Here is a 13,323-nt window from a genome sequence, read left to right on the forward strand (position 1 = left end):
TTGTTAGGCTACAAAGTAGTATACAACATCGTATATAGACAACTAATTATTAACTTGTTAGGCTACAAAGTGGCATACAACATCGTATATAGACAACTAATTATTAGCTTGTCAGGCTACAAAGTGGTGTACAACATCGTTTAAAGACAACTAATTATTTTAACACCCTTTTATTTCTATAATAGCCCAGTACATCTTCTCTTTAAGTTATAAGTTCAATCAACTCACTTTCATTGTAAGTCATTTCTAAAATGGAGTTTCTTTAAAGCATAGAATGCTTAGTGTGACTGTTACTTATGAGCTGATCGTTATAATGGATCAGGTAGGAGTAAAAAATTAACACAAATTTTAGAATAATAATCGTAAGCATATACACAAACGACTGAAAATTGAGACTGTACGTTTTCAATGATAATTTCTTGTGTGCATCACGCACAGTTTACATTCACTGACTATTAGAGAAACAAGGGAGAACAAGGCCTATAACTTGTTTATTGAAAAACGACTCTGCAACAAGAGGTTAGGCCTGCAAAACACGATTTGAAACCAATCTAGCAACCGAACAGAAAAAATAAATTTGACAAATGTTTGGTTGGTGTATTTCTCGCAAAGCTATACGAGGGTTTCCTACGTAGACGAAAAGGAAGGCAGCTACTCAACACTAACTATCGTCATCGTCAGCTCTTGGGCTGTTCTCTTCAGTTCGAATAGTGGGATTTGACCATCACTTTTATAACGCACACACGACCCTAAATTGCGGGCTATGATTTTTTTTACGGTTACGGAACTCTAACCACGGCCACTTGTAGCTACGTCAGAGTAATTGTGTATAGATAAATAAGTACACGTGTAAATAACTACCCGTCATTTTCGTTCATGATATATACATATATATGTAACACAAATAATTAAATAAGCATATTACACTGTATCTAGTATATTTTCATCGGTGGATCCTCGCCAGGTGGCTAGGGTGCTCAACTCGCAATCTGTGGGTTCGAATCCCCGTCACACCAAACATGCTCGCCCTTTCAGCTGTGGGAGCGTTATAATGTGACGGTCAATCCCATTATTCGTTGGTAAAAGAGTAGTCCAAGAGTTAGCGGTGGGTGGTGATGACTAGCTGCTTTCCCTCTAGTCTTACACTGCTAAATTAGGGACGGCTCGCGCAGATAGCCCTCGTGTAGCTTTGCGCGAAATTCATAACAAACCAGCGAATCCCAAACATCTTGGACAGCAGGGGTCGCATAATCAGATATGAAACTTTTGCATACAGATTTTTAATTTAGTTCAATCCTAATATTCCACACTCGTTTTTGTGGTATGGCTTTTGAGTGCTATATGCACAAATAATTATATGATACAATGGAAAATATTTTTTATTTCATTAGTTACACAAAAACACAATTAAATCATTCTGCTTAATTAAAAATTTCAAAATATTTACGGGTCAATTTTACGCTGACCGAGATTTGTGAACCACCGATTTTCAGAGATATGTGATTTCCTTTTTCTTTCTTTTTTCTAATGAGGTTAATTGTCCAGCTTTTCAAAAAGAAAAATGAAACATTCATTACTCGCTATAGAAATAAACTTTATAGTAAGAATGGAAAAACTTTCCTCTATTGAAGAACGAAGCAAATGTTAGCAGAAGATTCTTCTGCTTTGTAAACTATTATCTCTACACTATGGAAAAGATGAGTCACTACACGTCGAGAAGATCTGTCTTCCAATAAATTGCGGCCTGATCTCGTGCGTGAATGCTTTAATGTTTCAATTCCGAATTTGATTTTTTCAACTGTGTCATACACACACAAAAAAAAAGATCTCATCTAGTGTGCCGCAAAGGCAGTTATTTTTGTCCTTATTCCAATAACATAAGTACGTCCTGCGGGTATTTTTGGTTTCCTTTATTCAATCTGTTAATGACTAATTTGATAGAGACCGAGACATTCTTCTAGGACCTATGGCATCACACAAAAGTCTTCCGACACCCTCGAGCCTCTCGTGCTTGGAACTATCCATTTCCAACCTTGTTTGACCTTCAATGTTATAATACAAGTGCTTGTCATCCAGAAAAGAACAGCGTGCGCACAGCCAAGCTACTCAACGTAAATTGTTCGTATCTACCTACCTACACGGCCACTTGTTTCACAGTCGGAACATTAACCACCATTATTATCTAAACTTTACCTTCTATTACATCTCAAAAGCGCGCGTTTATCGATTCTACATTGAAACGAATAGCCCTATCTTATCAACTAAAACACTACCTAACGTATGTGCTAGAATATACTACGAAATACATTAATATATTTCATAGTTTGAGAAAATATAAACGAAAGAATATTTGGTTCAAAATAATTTCCTTACACAAAATTTTATTTTCTTAACCTTGTTCAAGATATCATAATTATTACCTTATAACTGTTATAAATACATAACTTGGGCCAAAGATGGTGATTAAAAGCATCTGATTAAGCAGTTTTGGTGAATAAATTATCGTATTGCCTCTAATTAACGCCCTCTCTCTAAATGTCGCCCCCGGTATTTTTATGAAGCTTACCTTGTGTGACAGCAATAGTAATCCAACATATAATCCACTTTTATTACCGTAATTTTGATTTGAAAAAAAAAGAAGAAAAACAAACAAACATACACACACTTATTAGCATTAAAATCAACAAATCACATGTGAAAAATAGAATCCGGAACTACACAAATACTATAATTAGCGCCCCCTTTGCAGTTTGCAACGCTCCCGGAGGTGCTAATTAGGGGCAATACTGAAACTTCAGTGGTTAAAATCGTCTAAAGCGTCAAAGTCTAAATCAAGATGTGATGCAATCATAAGAAATGAATTACAGAAAATGAAGAGTTGAATGAGAAAATAGCATTTACTTCGAGATTCAGTTTCGAATTTTTTAAAATGTTTTTTCTAGTTTTATTGAAGAAAAAGTTTACTTTTTCTCATAAGGTTCAAATTCAAGGTACAAATTACTTTTCATACATGACCTGTTCCATACTTAAATAAGCATAGACACAATAATATGATTACATATATATATTATAAATCGACTTTCGATACCCATGATGGGCATAACGCAGAAAGCCCATTGTCTAGCTCTGTGCTTAACAATAAACAAAAACATTAAATTCACCACTTCCTTCTAAGTGTTCTATGGCATCTCAGTGGTAACCTTGGGAACTTATAATGCTAGCATTCGGGGTTCAATGCCCGGAGCGGACATGGCATAGATGGTTCATTGTACAGTTTTGCGGTAAAACAGTCAAAGTTTCAGCCTTGCGTTTCATATATCTTTCAGTTGACAAATGGAATTCAGTAAATACTTTTTAACTAACAAATTATTCATTACACCTGTTAAATAGAATATGTTCTAAAGCTTCTTTGTGCCACATATTATATGTGTAAGTTAAAGCCTTTGCCGATCGCTGGCCAATTCAACATTATTCGTCTTTTTATCTAACATTCAACTCCTCTCCTGTAAAAATTAAAAAAAAAAGAAATGTGACGGGCTGTACACACAGTCGTTATATCAAATAAAAAAGTTCACTTAAATTGTAATCGGCCTCTAGTGACAGGAAGAAAAATAGTGGATGGATAGGTAGATAAAAGTAGCACTAAGAAAGAAAAAAAAAAGCTTCCACTTTATTTTCTGAAACCGGATCAGAAATCCTCCTACCACAGTTAGGCACCGCCTCATCTCATTGCCTAAGGGATTATTTTCTTCTAAACCACTTCTTTAAAGTTATTGGGGTGATTCCGGAGATGTATAGCATGAAGAGAAGTAGTCAGAAAGTGCACGTTTCAAGGCTGTGCCATTTGCTTTTTACCCTCCCGAACGTTTCAGATTGTTAGTCAGAGTTGACATACGTTAAGGAGATCATTTTATAGGTGGTTCGTTTTCATGATTACCCAACCTTACACTTCCAGGAGCAGAAAACATTTGACAAAAAGGATAAACGTATAAAAATAACTAAGGTGTCGTCACTGTGTGATTTAGCTTCTGAGGCAGAAATAAAACGAACGGCATGTGAAATGCTCCCACTTTTCAAATTATTTCATGCATTACACACTATTCTTATATGACTTTTATCTGTAAACCAAAAACAATCTGAAGATCAAACTAGGAAATTTATTTCAGTAAAAAACAAAGAAAAAACTAAATCATAAAATTACCATAGTGAAAAATATGACTTATTTATTACAAGAAGGAGACAAGGTTGATAGAATAATATTTATTATTACTTTTCTTTAATAAATATTTTTTAAATCAGATTTGCAATTAAAATATGACGATGCTTTTTTTTGTTTGTTTTGTCGTTTGATGGTTTGATACACAATAACTGTGTTTGTTTTTTTGGAAAGTTCATTTAAAAGTCTTTCTATCTTTAAATTAATCAGCAAAAACTTAAGAAATGCTAACCCTAGATCGGTTGATTTTACAGAGATATGTATGATCTATAAGATGTAACTGATTTGGTTTGCTTATAAACAAAATAATTCAAGTAAATGCACCTGTCTTTAAGATGTTCAGTCAAGGCAATCATATCCTCGAATTATTTACGTATATATATGATCTAACAAACCCTATGCAAGAAGCAAATATTTAATACTTATACACTTCATTAACTTGTGATTATAATTACTAAGGCTCAATCTCACTTTGTAATAATGATGTCGTAGGTCTCGTGCTGCCCTTGGAACTAGTTCCTTTATTGTCGACCTTACTCATTCTGTTAGCCATTATTTTGTATTACTTACTGCTTGACAGTGCAGTTTTCATTGTAACAAGTTTCTGAAAAGGATGGAAAAGTCAATGTTAGATCATATAACTTTGGAAACCTTTCACAGACCATTCACTATACTTGAACATCGGTTTTCCATGACTACATTTCAACAGACCAAAAGCATTGGAACTGTACTGAGAAACTTGACCGGTTATGGATTTGAATTGCTGTGATTCCAGTTTAGTGGGCCAACATACTCATGAAAAAAAAAAGGGAGTACTTTTCACAAAAAGACTGGTAGCTTGTGGACATTTCGCTCATGAGTCATCTTAAATTCAAACGTTTCCTTATCACTTTGTTAAAAGTTGACCAGGAGGGTTTTGTTTTCGAAAGGAAAGGCGTTGCTCCAGATGGCTTGGGGGTGTAGTTTCGAAGCGGAAAGCCATTGCTATTTTAAACGTTTTGCGAGTTTCTCTGCAAACATGAAGAACATTGAAGTGTCCCCTCTTTGAAATGTTGCACCCTTTGGCCCTATATCGTTTAACAATCTTGCTACATGAATAACATACTTCCTCGGAACGGGCTGTGATATAATCTTACAGCTATAAGTCAACCCTGGTGGCGTAGCTCTATCGAATGGCTGGGAATTCGCAGTGAACTAAATATATCGGTGCTAAACATGTCGCCTGTGGCGGCAAGGCTCGCATCTATAGTGACACACCACTGCATTGATACACGCTTATGTTCTTCTAAACTTCGAGTGAGTCTTTTCGTTCCGTTTTTCTTTATAATACTGCCAGTTATTTCTGAAAATTGAATCGTTTAATTATCATATCTATCTGTAACTATTCGATATAAGGCATATTATTTGGGAAAATATACTACGGCCGTACTGCAGTTCGTTGATCAAGTTTTCAAGTGCAAACACTCGATAGAAACAAAATATCGCCCTTTCGTAAATGTTATTGATGTAGGAAAGAAAAAAAAGAGTGCGTTTAATAACAACTCTCTACCATGACAGTACATTGGTTTTCGAGATTGAGCTGAGCTTCTATAAAAGGCAGACTGATGTTGTTAAAATGTTGTTAACAAGAAAACAGCATTTTTTTTTTTTACCGAGACCGTCAAAATCCCGGCTTTTGTATAGATTCGGTCACTTCTGCTGGTTTAGCGACACCAAATGCGTCGACAGAAAACACGTCAAGAGTTGTTATCTGGGAAGTTTTTTTCATATTGTATCTCTCCTTGTTTGAGGCTTATTCCATCGAGTTTAACACCAGACGACGACTCTTTGATAAATAATAAATAGTTGGACTTATTGTATTTATATATTCTCCTTTGTGCGTGTTTGTCTCCCCGACAACGAATACGAAGTTATAAAAGTAAGAAATACATTGTTTATTACACATTAAGAATAAATAGTGTTATAACGCCTAACAAATATTTAGTTCGAAATGGTTTAAAAAAGAAAGACATTTTAAATTATTCTCTTGAAATAATTTATCTTAGAAATGCAGCTGAAAACACTTCGAAAACATCTTTAGCAACGTTGTATAGCAACAATTAAATGGACGTATCGTCTTGTAGTATAGCACCTAAAACGTTTAGCATAATTTATCGTTTTGTAGTGCAGCACCTAAAACGTTTAGCATAATGTATCGTCTTGTTGTATAGTACCTAAAACGTTTAGCATAATGTATCGTCTTGTAGTATAGCACCTAAAACGTTTAGCATAATTTATCGTCTTGTTGTATAGCGCCTAAAACGTTTAGCATAATTTATCGTTTTGTAGTATAGTACCTAAAACGTTTAGCATAATTTATCGTCTTGTAGTATAGTACCTAAAACATTTAGCGTAACGTATTATTGTAGTGCAGTACCTTAAAACGTTTAGCATAATGTATCGTCTTGTAGTATAGCACCTAAAACGTTTAGCATAATTTATCGTTTTGTAGTATAGTACCTAAAACGTTTAGCATAATGCATCGTCTTGTAGTATAGCACCTAAAACGTTTAGCATAATGTATCGTCTTGTTGTATAGCACCTAAAACATTTAGCATAATGTATCGTCTTGTAGTGTATCACCTAAAACGTTTAGCATAATGTATCGTCTTGTTGTATAGTACCTAAAACATTTAGCATAATTTATCGTTTTGTAGTATAGTACCTAAAACGTTTAGCATAATGTATCGTCTTGTAGTATAGCACCTAAAACGTTTAGCATAATGTATCGTCTTGTTGTATAGTACCTAAAACGTTTAGCATAATGTATCGTCTTGTAGTACAGCACCTAAAACGTTTAGCATAATTTATCGTCTTGTTGTATAGTACCTAAAACGTTTAGCATAATGTATCGTCTTGTAGTATAGCACCTAAAACGTTTAGCATAATGTATCGTCTTGTAGTATAGCACCTAAAACGTTTAGCATAATTTATCGTCTTGTAGTATAGCACCTAAAACGTTTAGCATAATGTATCGTCTTGTAGTAAAGCACCTAAAACGTTTAGCATAATGTATCGTCTTGTTGTATAGTACCTAAAACGTTTAGCATAATGTATCGTCTTGTAGTATAGCACCTAAAACGTTTAGCATAATGTATAGTCTTGTGGTATAGTACCTAAAACGTTTAGCATAATTTATCGTCTTGTAGTATAGTACCTAAAACATTTAGCGTAACGTATTATTGTAGTGCAGTACCTTAAAACGTTTGAAATAACTTACCACTGTAATACAGTACCTAAAAACATTTTAAATAACTTATCGTTGTAATGTAGTACCTAAACATTTTACATAATTTTTCGTTGTAGTGTAGTACCGTAAAACGTTTAGCGTAACTTACTGTCCTAATTTAATACAAGAAAACGTTTTGCACAATTTACTGTCATAACTTACTGCCCAAAAAACGTTTAACATAATTTATTATTACAGTTATAGTATCTAAACACCCTATCCATTATTTTCCTATGTGGCAATAAGATTTGCTTCCAAGTACTTTGTTTAAGAAATTTGGTTTAAGAATCATTTGTAGAACACATCTACGATTTCATAATACCGCCGCCTACGGTTTGGCAGCGGAATTAAATCAATATATAACGCACACCTAAAGAAACTCCTCTCTCTCTTCAGTAAACAAGATATGCCGCACGACCCGTCAGTAACAGCGTAGAAAATCGTGACTGCTATTCTCTCCTATTGAAACACTTTGCAAGAAAAAATATGAAGAACAAAATAACTTATCACAGGGGAAAGGGAGGGAAAAATCTGTAGCAACATGACACAATCGCTAACCCTTATATAATCTACTAAGCTATATTCTTGCGAATTTCAGTGAAATGACATGAAATATATATATATGCTGTAAAACAGTCCGAATTTCAGTGAAATGACATGAATATATATATATGCTGTGAAACAATCCGTCTCTAGACCTTTATTTTTAAATGTATTTTAGTAGCGCATAATTATTGGTAATAAAAAGCATTAAAAAAATAAACAATATGTTTGCCAAATAAACCAGTTAAAATGATACTTGCTAAATAATTATCACAAGGTTGGTTTACTTCTTAAAAGTGTTATCTTACCTCCACGTCTAGTCGCCGCTCCCATCAGTAACTCTGCAATCACAAACAATATTGTCCACTGTCTTCGGTGATAAGCGGTCATCTTGATCAGTCCAGTTATACTTTTATTATTCTTCCACAAAATGGTGTGCTGAGAGATGAAAGAAATAATTAGGAACTCACTGGTATCTCTTCTAAAAATATTGTTAATTGGATGTTACTAACTTCTTCTATTTCAAGACATATTAATTCTATTTAGCGTTACATTGAGACATTCCTTAAGCTTTAATATTTACATTGTTTACTTAAGAAAACAGTAGAATATGTAAATTTTGTTTGTAAATTCTTTCTAAACAAACCCTACTTGGTGATTATTCCATAGGAATGTATATTACAGCTAGATTATAAATAACATATATATTTCAACATTTTAGTAACTGCACAAAAGTTTTTCTTCTGAGTGTAAATAAAGAAATAACGCATGCGTTGCTATTACACGTGCTACTGTTCTTAGACGTTTTACATACTAGTTAATTAGCTGAACTTTTAATGCTAACTCTATAATAAAATTTTACATTTATGCGTAAAAGTAAGCTACGTTTCGTTTAACGTTTCTATTCTGAGATCCACCAGTTGCTGTAAATGTGAAATACAGGATGTTCGAAGACATAGTTTAATCACTATTTGTTCTCTTTTGTGTTTTAGGCTTAACTCTGCTTTGAATCGAGGCAGTAAGTAAATGTGAGTGTATTGGGTTTGTTTTGATGCTTTAGAGAAATGGTTCCCAAACTTTTAGTCTGTGGCTCTCTTGATGTAAATAAAAAAGGTTTGAGGCCCCCAACATATAAGAATGCCTTAAAATGTGATTTTAAAATGTTTCCCCACATACACTACTTTAGCATGGTGATTGAAAAACAGTGCCGTAGTAAAAACAATAAGATCTCTTTTCGACATGCTGTATCATTTGATTAATTCAACACCATTTTTATTGGTTTATGGTTTACTTAAAATTAAAATAAATTCAGCATCTTTGTTTTCGGCCCATTTTTTGGCGGCCCCCATAAAAAGCTTTACGGCCCCCAAGGGGGCCGCGGCTCCCACTTTGGGAAACCCTGCAGAAAAGTAGCAGAATCAGCATACACATTAAGTTCATCCAGAGATGAGGTGGAATTGCTGAAGCGTTGGTTATAAAATTTTGAATAAGAAGATCATTCAATATTTCAAATTCTGTTGTGGAGTAGCTTTGATCATACTTGAATTTTAACTCATGAGTTTTAATCTAAACACTATGAACAGCTTTTGTGCTATCTATTAACTATATACAGACTAAATATTTGTAAGTTTGAGAACGTTAATGGACTGCAACTTCATTTTGAAAGAAAAGGAGACAACGTTTTTAAGGTAGGCCTCAATATAGAAGCCGGAACGTCGTCTCGTTTTCTTCCAACAGGCAATTGCAGGCCGTTAAAGATCTCAAACCTACTATGTCTATTTTTGCCTTATGTTCCACTGTAACAACATATTAAATATTTTTCAATAAATATTCAGATTTATAAACAAAATTAAAAGATATAAAAAAATTGAAGAATATTTGGTTTCTAAATCATTTATACAGCAAAGTGTGTTTGGAAAACTGAAACTTGTGCAGTTTAAGCAACTACCATTTACATCAAATGTCAGAAAATGCTAGATTATTCCAACAAGTGAAATTTCAAATATAAACTTTCCTATTCTTAATCCAATATAAACTTTCCTATTGTTAAGTTTCATGTTTCCAGATATTTTATTACCTTGACGAGCTCAAATTCACCAAGTTTCTATGGTTTTCTCCATTTCTAGCAAGGGTTCATATTAAGAGTAATAAAGATCTTTCGTAATGATTGAACTGAATGCTTAAGGAAATGCGAAAATTAGCTCGCTTTTCCCGTCATTATAGCTAAGATAGGGTTCTCTCGTATTAACCATTTCTGCTGTAATCAGAGAATGCCATGAGCATCAATTAGTTCTATATCTGACACTTCAGTCAAAATGTCTAAAGAAAACTGTAATTTACAGTTACTCTCGTAATGACTAAGAAACTTTTAATGGCGCGAAAGTTTTGGTAAAATACTAGATAACAACGAAAGTAATTTTTACAGTTATATATGATTTGTTGATCTTCACAACAGTCAATTAAATTGTCCTGATACAAAAACAAAAAGGAATTATAGTGTTTGAAATAAAACATTTTTTTTGCACATGTTCTTCAGCACTTGACTTAAAGTTAGCTGCATACCCTCTTGTTAACAGTTTTATCTTTAAAAAACTGGGGCTGATACATACAACTTAATGTCTTTTATATTATATACGTGAACTTGCTTTGATATATAATTTTAAATCTTTCTAGGTTTTCTTCTATGTATGTTTTTTTTCTTCGAATCTTATACATACAGGGTGAGGCCAAAGTATGTTGCTCCAAGTCTTGAGAAATAATATTTATTTCAAACTGTTAAACATTGAAAATAATTATAAAAGGGTATGTTAATCATTGCCAGGAAAATGAGATCAATCATTGATATTCTTATACAGAATAAAATATGTGGGGCAAGTATCTTTTGCGTCGCCCTGTAAATGGCCGTATATAACATCAGTAAGAACATAACTTCATCTGTAGTTTTATATCAGAAAATAATTTCCATCAATCAGTCATTGTATTTAAAAAAAATAATCGTTAATAAGATGTTTTCACTACAAACTAAAATGTGTGAGTCATCGTACAAACACCAGATTGAGATGCAACTGGCTTTACCGTTAAAATCTGACATTTCAGGCTATCGAGGGTTTTATGGAACGTTAAGTGTTACTCTTCATACCTCAGATACTTGAATCTTCATTCACGTTGACTTTCCACTAAACCACACAGAGAGAAACATAGGGTGGGCTTTGGAATTTCTAACACTCCACAATGATTTGAAATTATTTTTCATAAATAACGTACTCACAATGACTACGTATTTTTATTTTCAAGATATATATATATATGTGTGTGTGTGTGTTTTGGTGCAAAGTTTTGCTTATGTAAGTTTCAATACAGATTCCTCATATAAGTATATCGGCATCCGTAACATTTAAGCGATCACTTTTCATTTCCGTTATCCATAATAATTTTCATTTTGATCCTGTGAGTAAAAGGTCATGATATCTGTACAAACATCTGTTTGTAATATGTAATTTGTCGAAGATTGAAATATATCACTCCAACGAGGAGACAGAACCATACCTACTTCGAACTAACCACATATAGAATATTAACGCAGTACTCAGTTATTTTTATTCTTTGTGATTCTATAAAATCTGTCGAGCAATCTTCTCTACCTCATGGAGTAGGGGTTTTCACAGTTTAGTTTGCCACAAGACATCTACCTCATGGAGTAGGGGGTTTTCACAGTTTAGTTTGCCACAAGATATCTACCTCATGGAGTAGGGGGTTTTCACAGTTTAGTTTGCCACAAGACATCTACCTCATGGAGTAGGGGGTTTTCACAGTTTAGTTTGCCACAAGACATCTACTTCATGGTGTAGGGGGTTTTCACAGTTTAGTTTGCTACAAGACATCTACCTCATGGAGTAGGGGGTTTTTACAGTTTAGTTTGCCACAAGACATCTACCTCATGGAGTAGGGGGTTTTCACAGTTTAGTTTGCCATAAGACATCTACCTCATGGAGTAGGGGGTTTTCACAGTTTAGTTTGCCACAAGTCAAAGGAAGACAATTATTTCTAGATTTATATTGTAGACACCTTATAAGTAACTAAGCCATTCCCGCGTCTTTCAAAATTTTAATAGTGTTATATATTTTTTATGAATTTCAATTATGCTGGAAAGAGAATATTACCTATAGACGTGGAGAAAATTTCTGTTCATTTATCAAGGGTTGCATGTCGAGAATCACTGAATATGGCAAACACCTTATCACCATAGCTTCGGTAGTATATAGGTTTAAAAAAGCAATGGATAGAAAAATGTCCGTTGGATTTTTATGAATTGATCGTGCAATGGATTATTTGCACGTTAAGGATTCGCTTCACGATGACGTTTGATATACTTTAACGATACCACCAAGCTTTTTATTAACTGTCATCAATACTTGATCAATATTTGTTCTTAATATACATGAAAATGCCTTGAATATATATAATAATTGCTTTAATGTTAAATCAAAATATTCAACTCTTCGTGAATGTTTTATTTTAAAATCTCATGTATGTAATAAATCAATGATAATACTTCTACATAAACTATGTAAGTGTTAGATTTTTCTGTCATGGCGAGACATGATAAATTAATATGTAACAAATCAATAATAATACTTTTACATAAACTATGTAAGTGTTAGATTTTTCTGTCATGGCGAGACATGATAAATTAATATGTAACAAATCAATAATAATACTTCTACATTAGCTATGTGAGTGTTAGATTTTCCTGTCATGGTGAGATATGATGAATTAATATGCGTATGTTCAGTGAATAATACATGCTATATTGATATTTTATATATATATATTTGGCATGATTAAATTATAAGTTGCTGTTTAGTTCTGATCTACAGAGTAAGTTAGCCGTTTAAAGCACCAGGTTAATAAAAACAAATTCCTTAGAAACAGTTTTCAAGAATTAATCTGCCTTAGTTTAGCCTCTGTTTTGTTTAAATAAAAAGAAAATCTAATATCAAAACGTAGATGAAGTTATTCGTAAACTAATTAAAGACATCCCCTTTCTTTACTAAGTGGACAACGTAGAACATTGATTCTGGCATCTAAGTGCAACGTACACACTTTCACTAAGTGGACAACGTAGAACATTGATTCTGGCACCTAAGTGCAACGTACACACTTTCACTAAGTGGACAACGTAGAACATTGATTCTGGCACCTAAGTGCAACGTACACACTTTCACTAAGTGGACAACGTAGAACATTGATTCTGGCACCTAAGTGCAACGTACACACTTTCACTAAGTGGACAACG

General features: G+C 33.5%; 1 long non-coding RNA gene across 1 annotated transcript in view; it reads right to left on the reverse strand.

Moving 5' to 3' along the window:
* Positions 1 to 13,323, reverse strand: part of LOC111087363 — a 53,896-nt gene that overhangs the window by 18,514 nt on the left and 22,059 nt on the right. Inside the window, exon 2 of the long non-coding RNA XR_002612057.1 lies at positions 8,336 to 8,465. This is a non-coding gene — a long non-coding RNA (uncharacterized LOC111087363). The remainder of the gene's footprint in view (positions 1 to 8,335; positions 8,466 to 13,323) is intronic.

This window comes from Limulus polyphemus, unplaced genomic scaffold (genome assembly GCF_000517525.1).
Source record: "Limulus polyphemus unplaced genomic scaffold, Limulus_polyphemus-2.1.2 Scaffold68, whole genome shotgun sequence".
Lineage (NCBI taxonomy): Eukaryota > Metazoa > Arthropoda > Merostomata > Xiphosura > Limulidae > Limulus > Limulus polyphemus.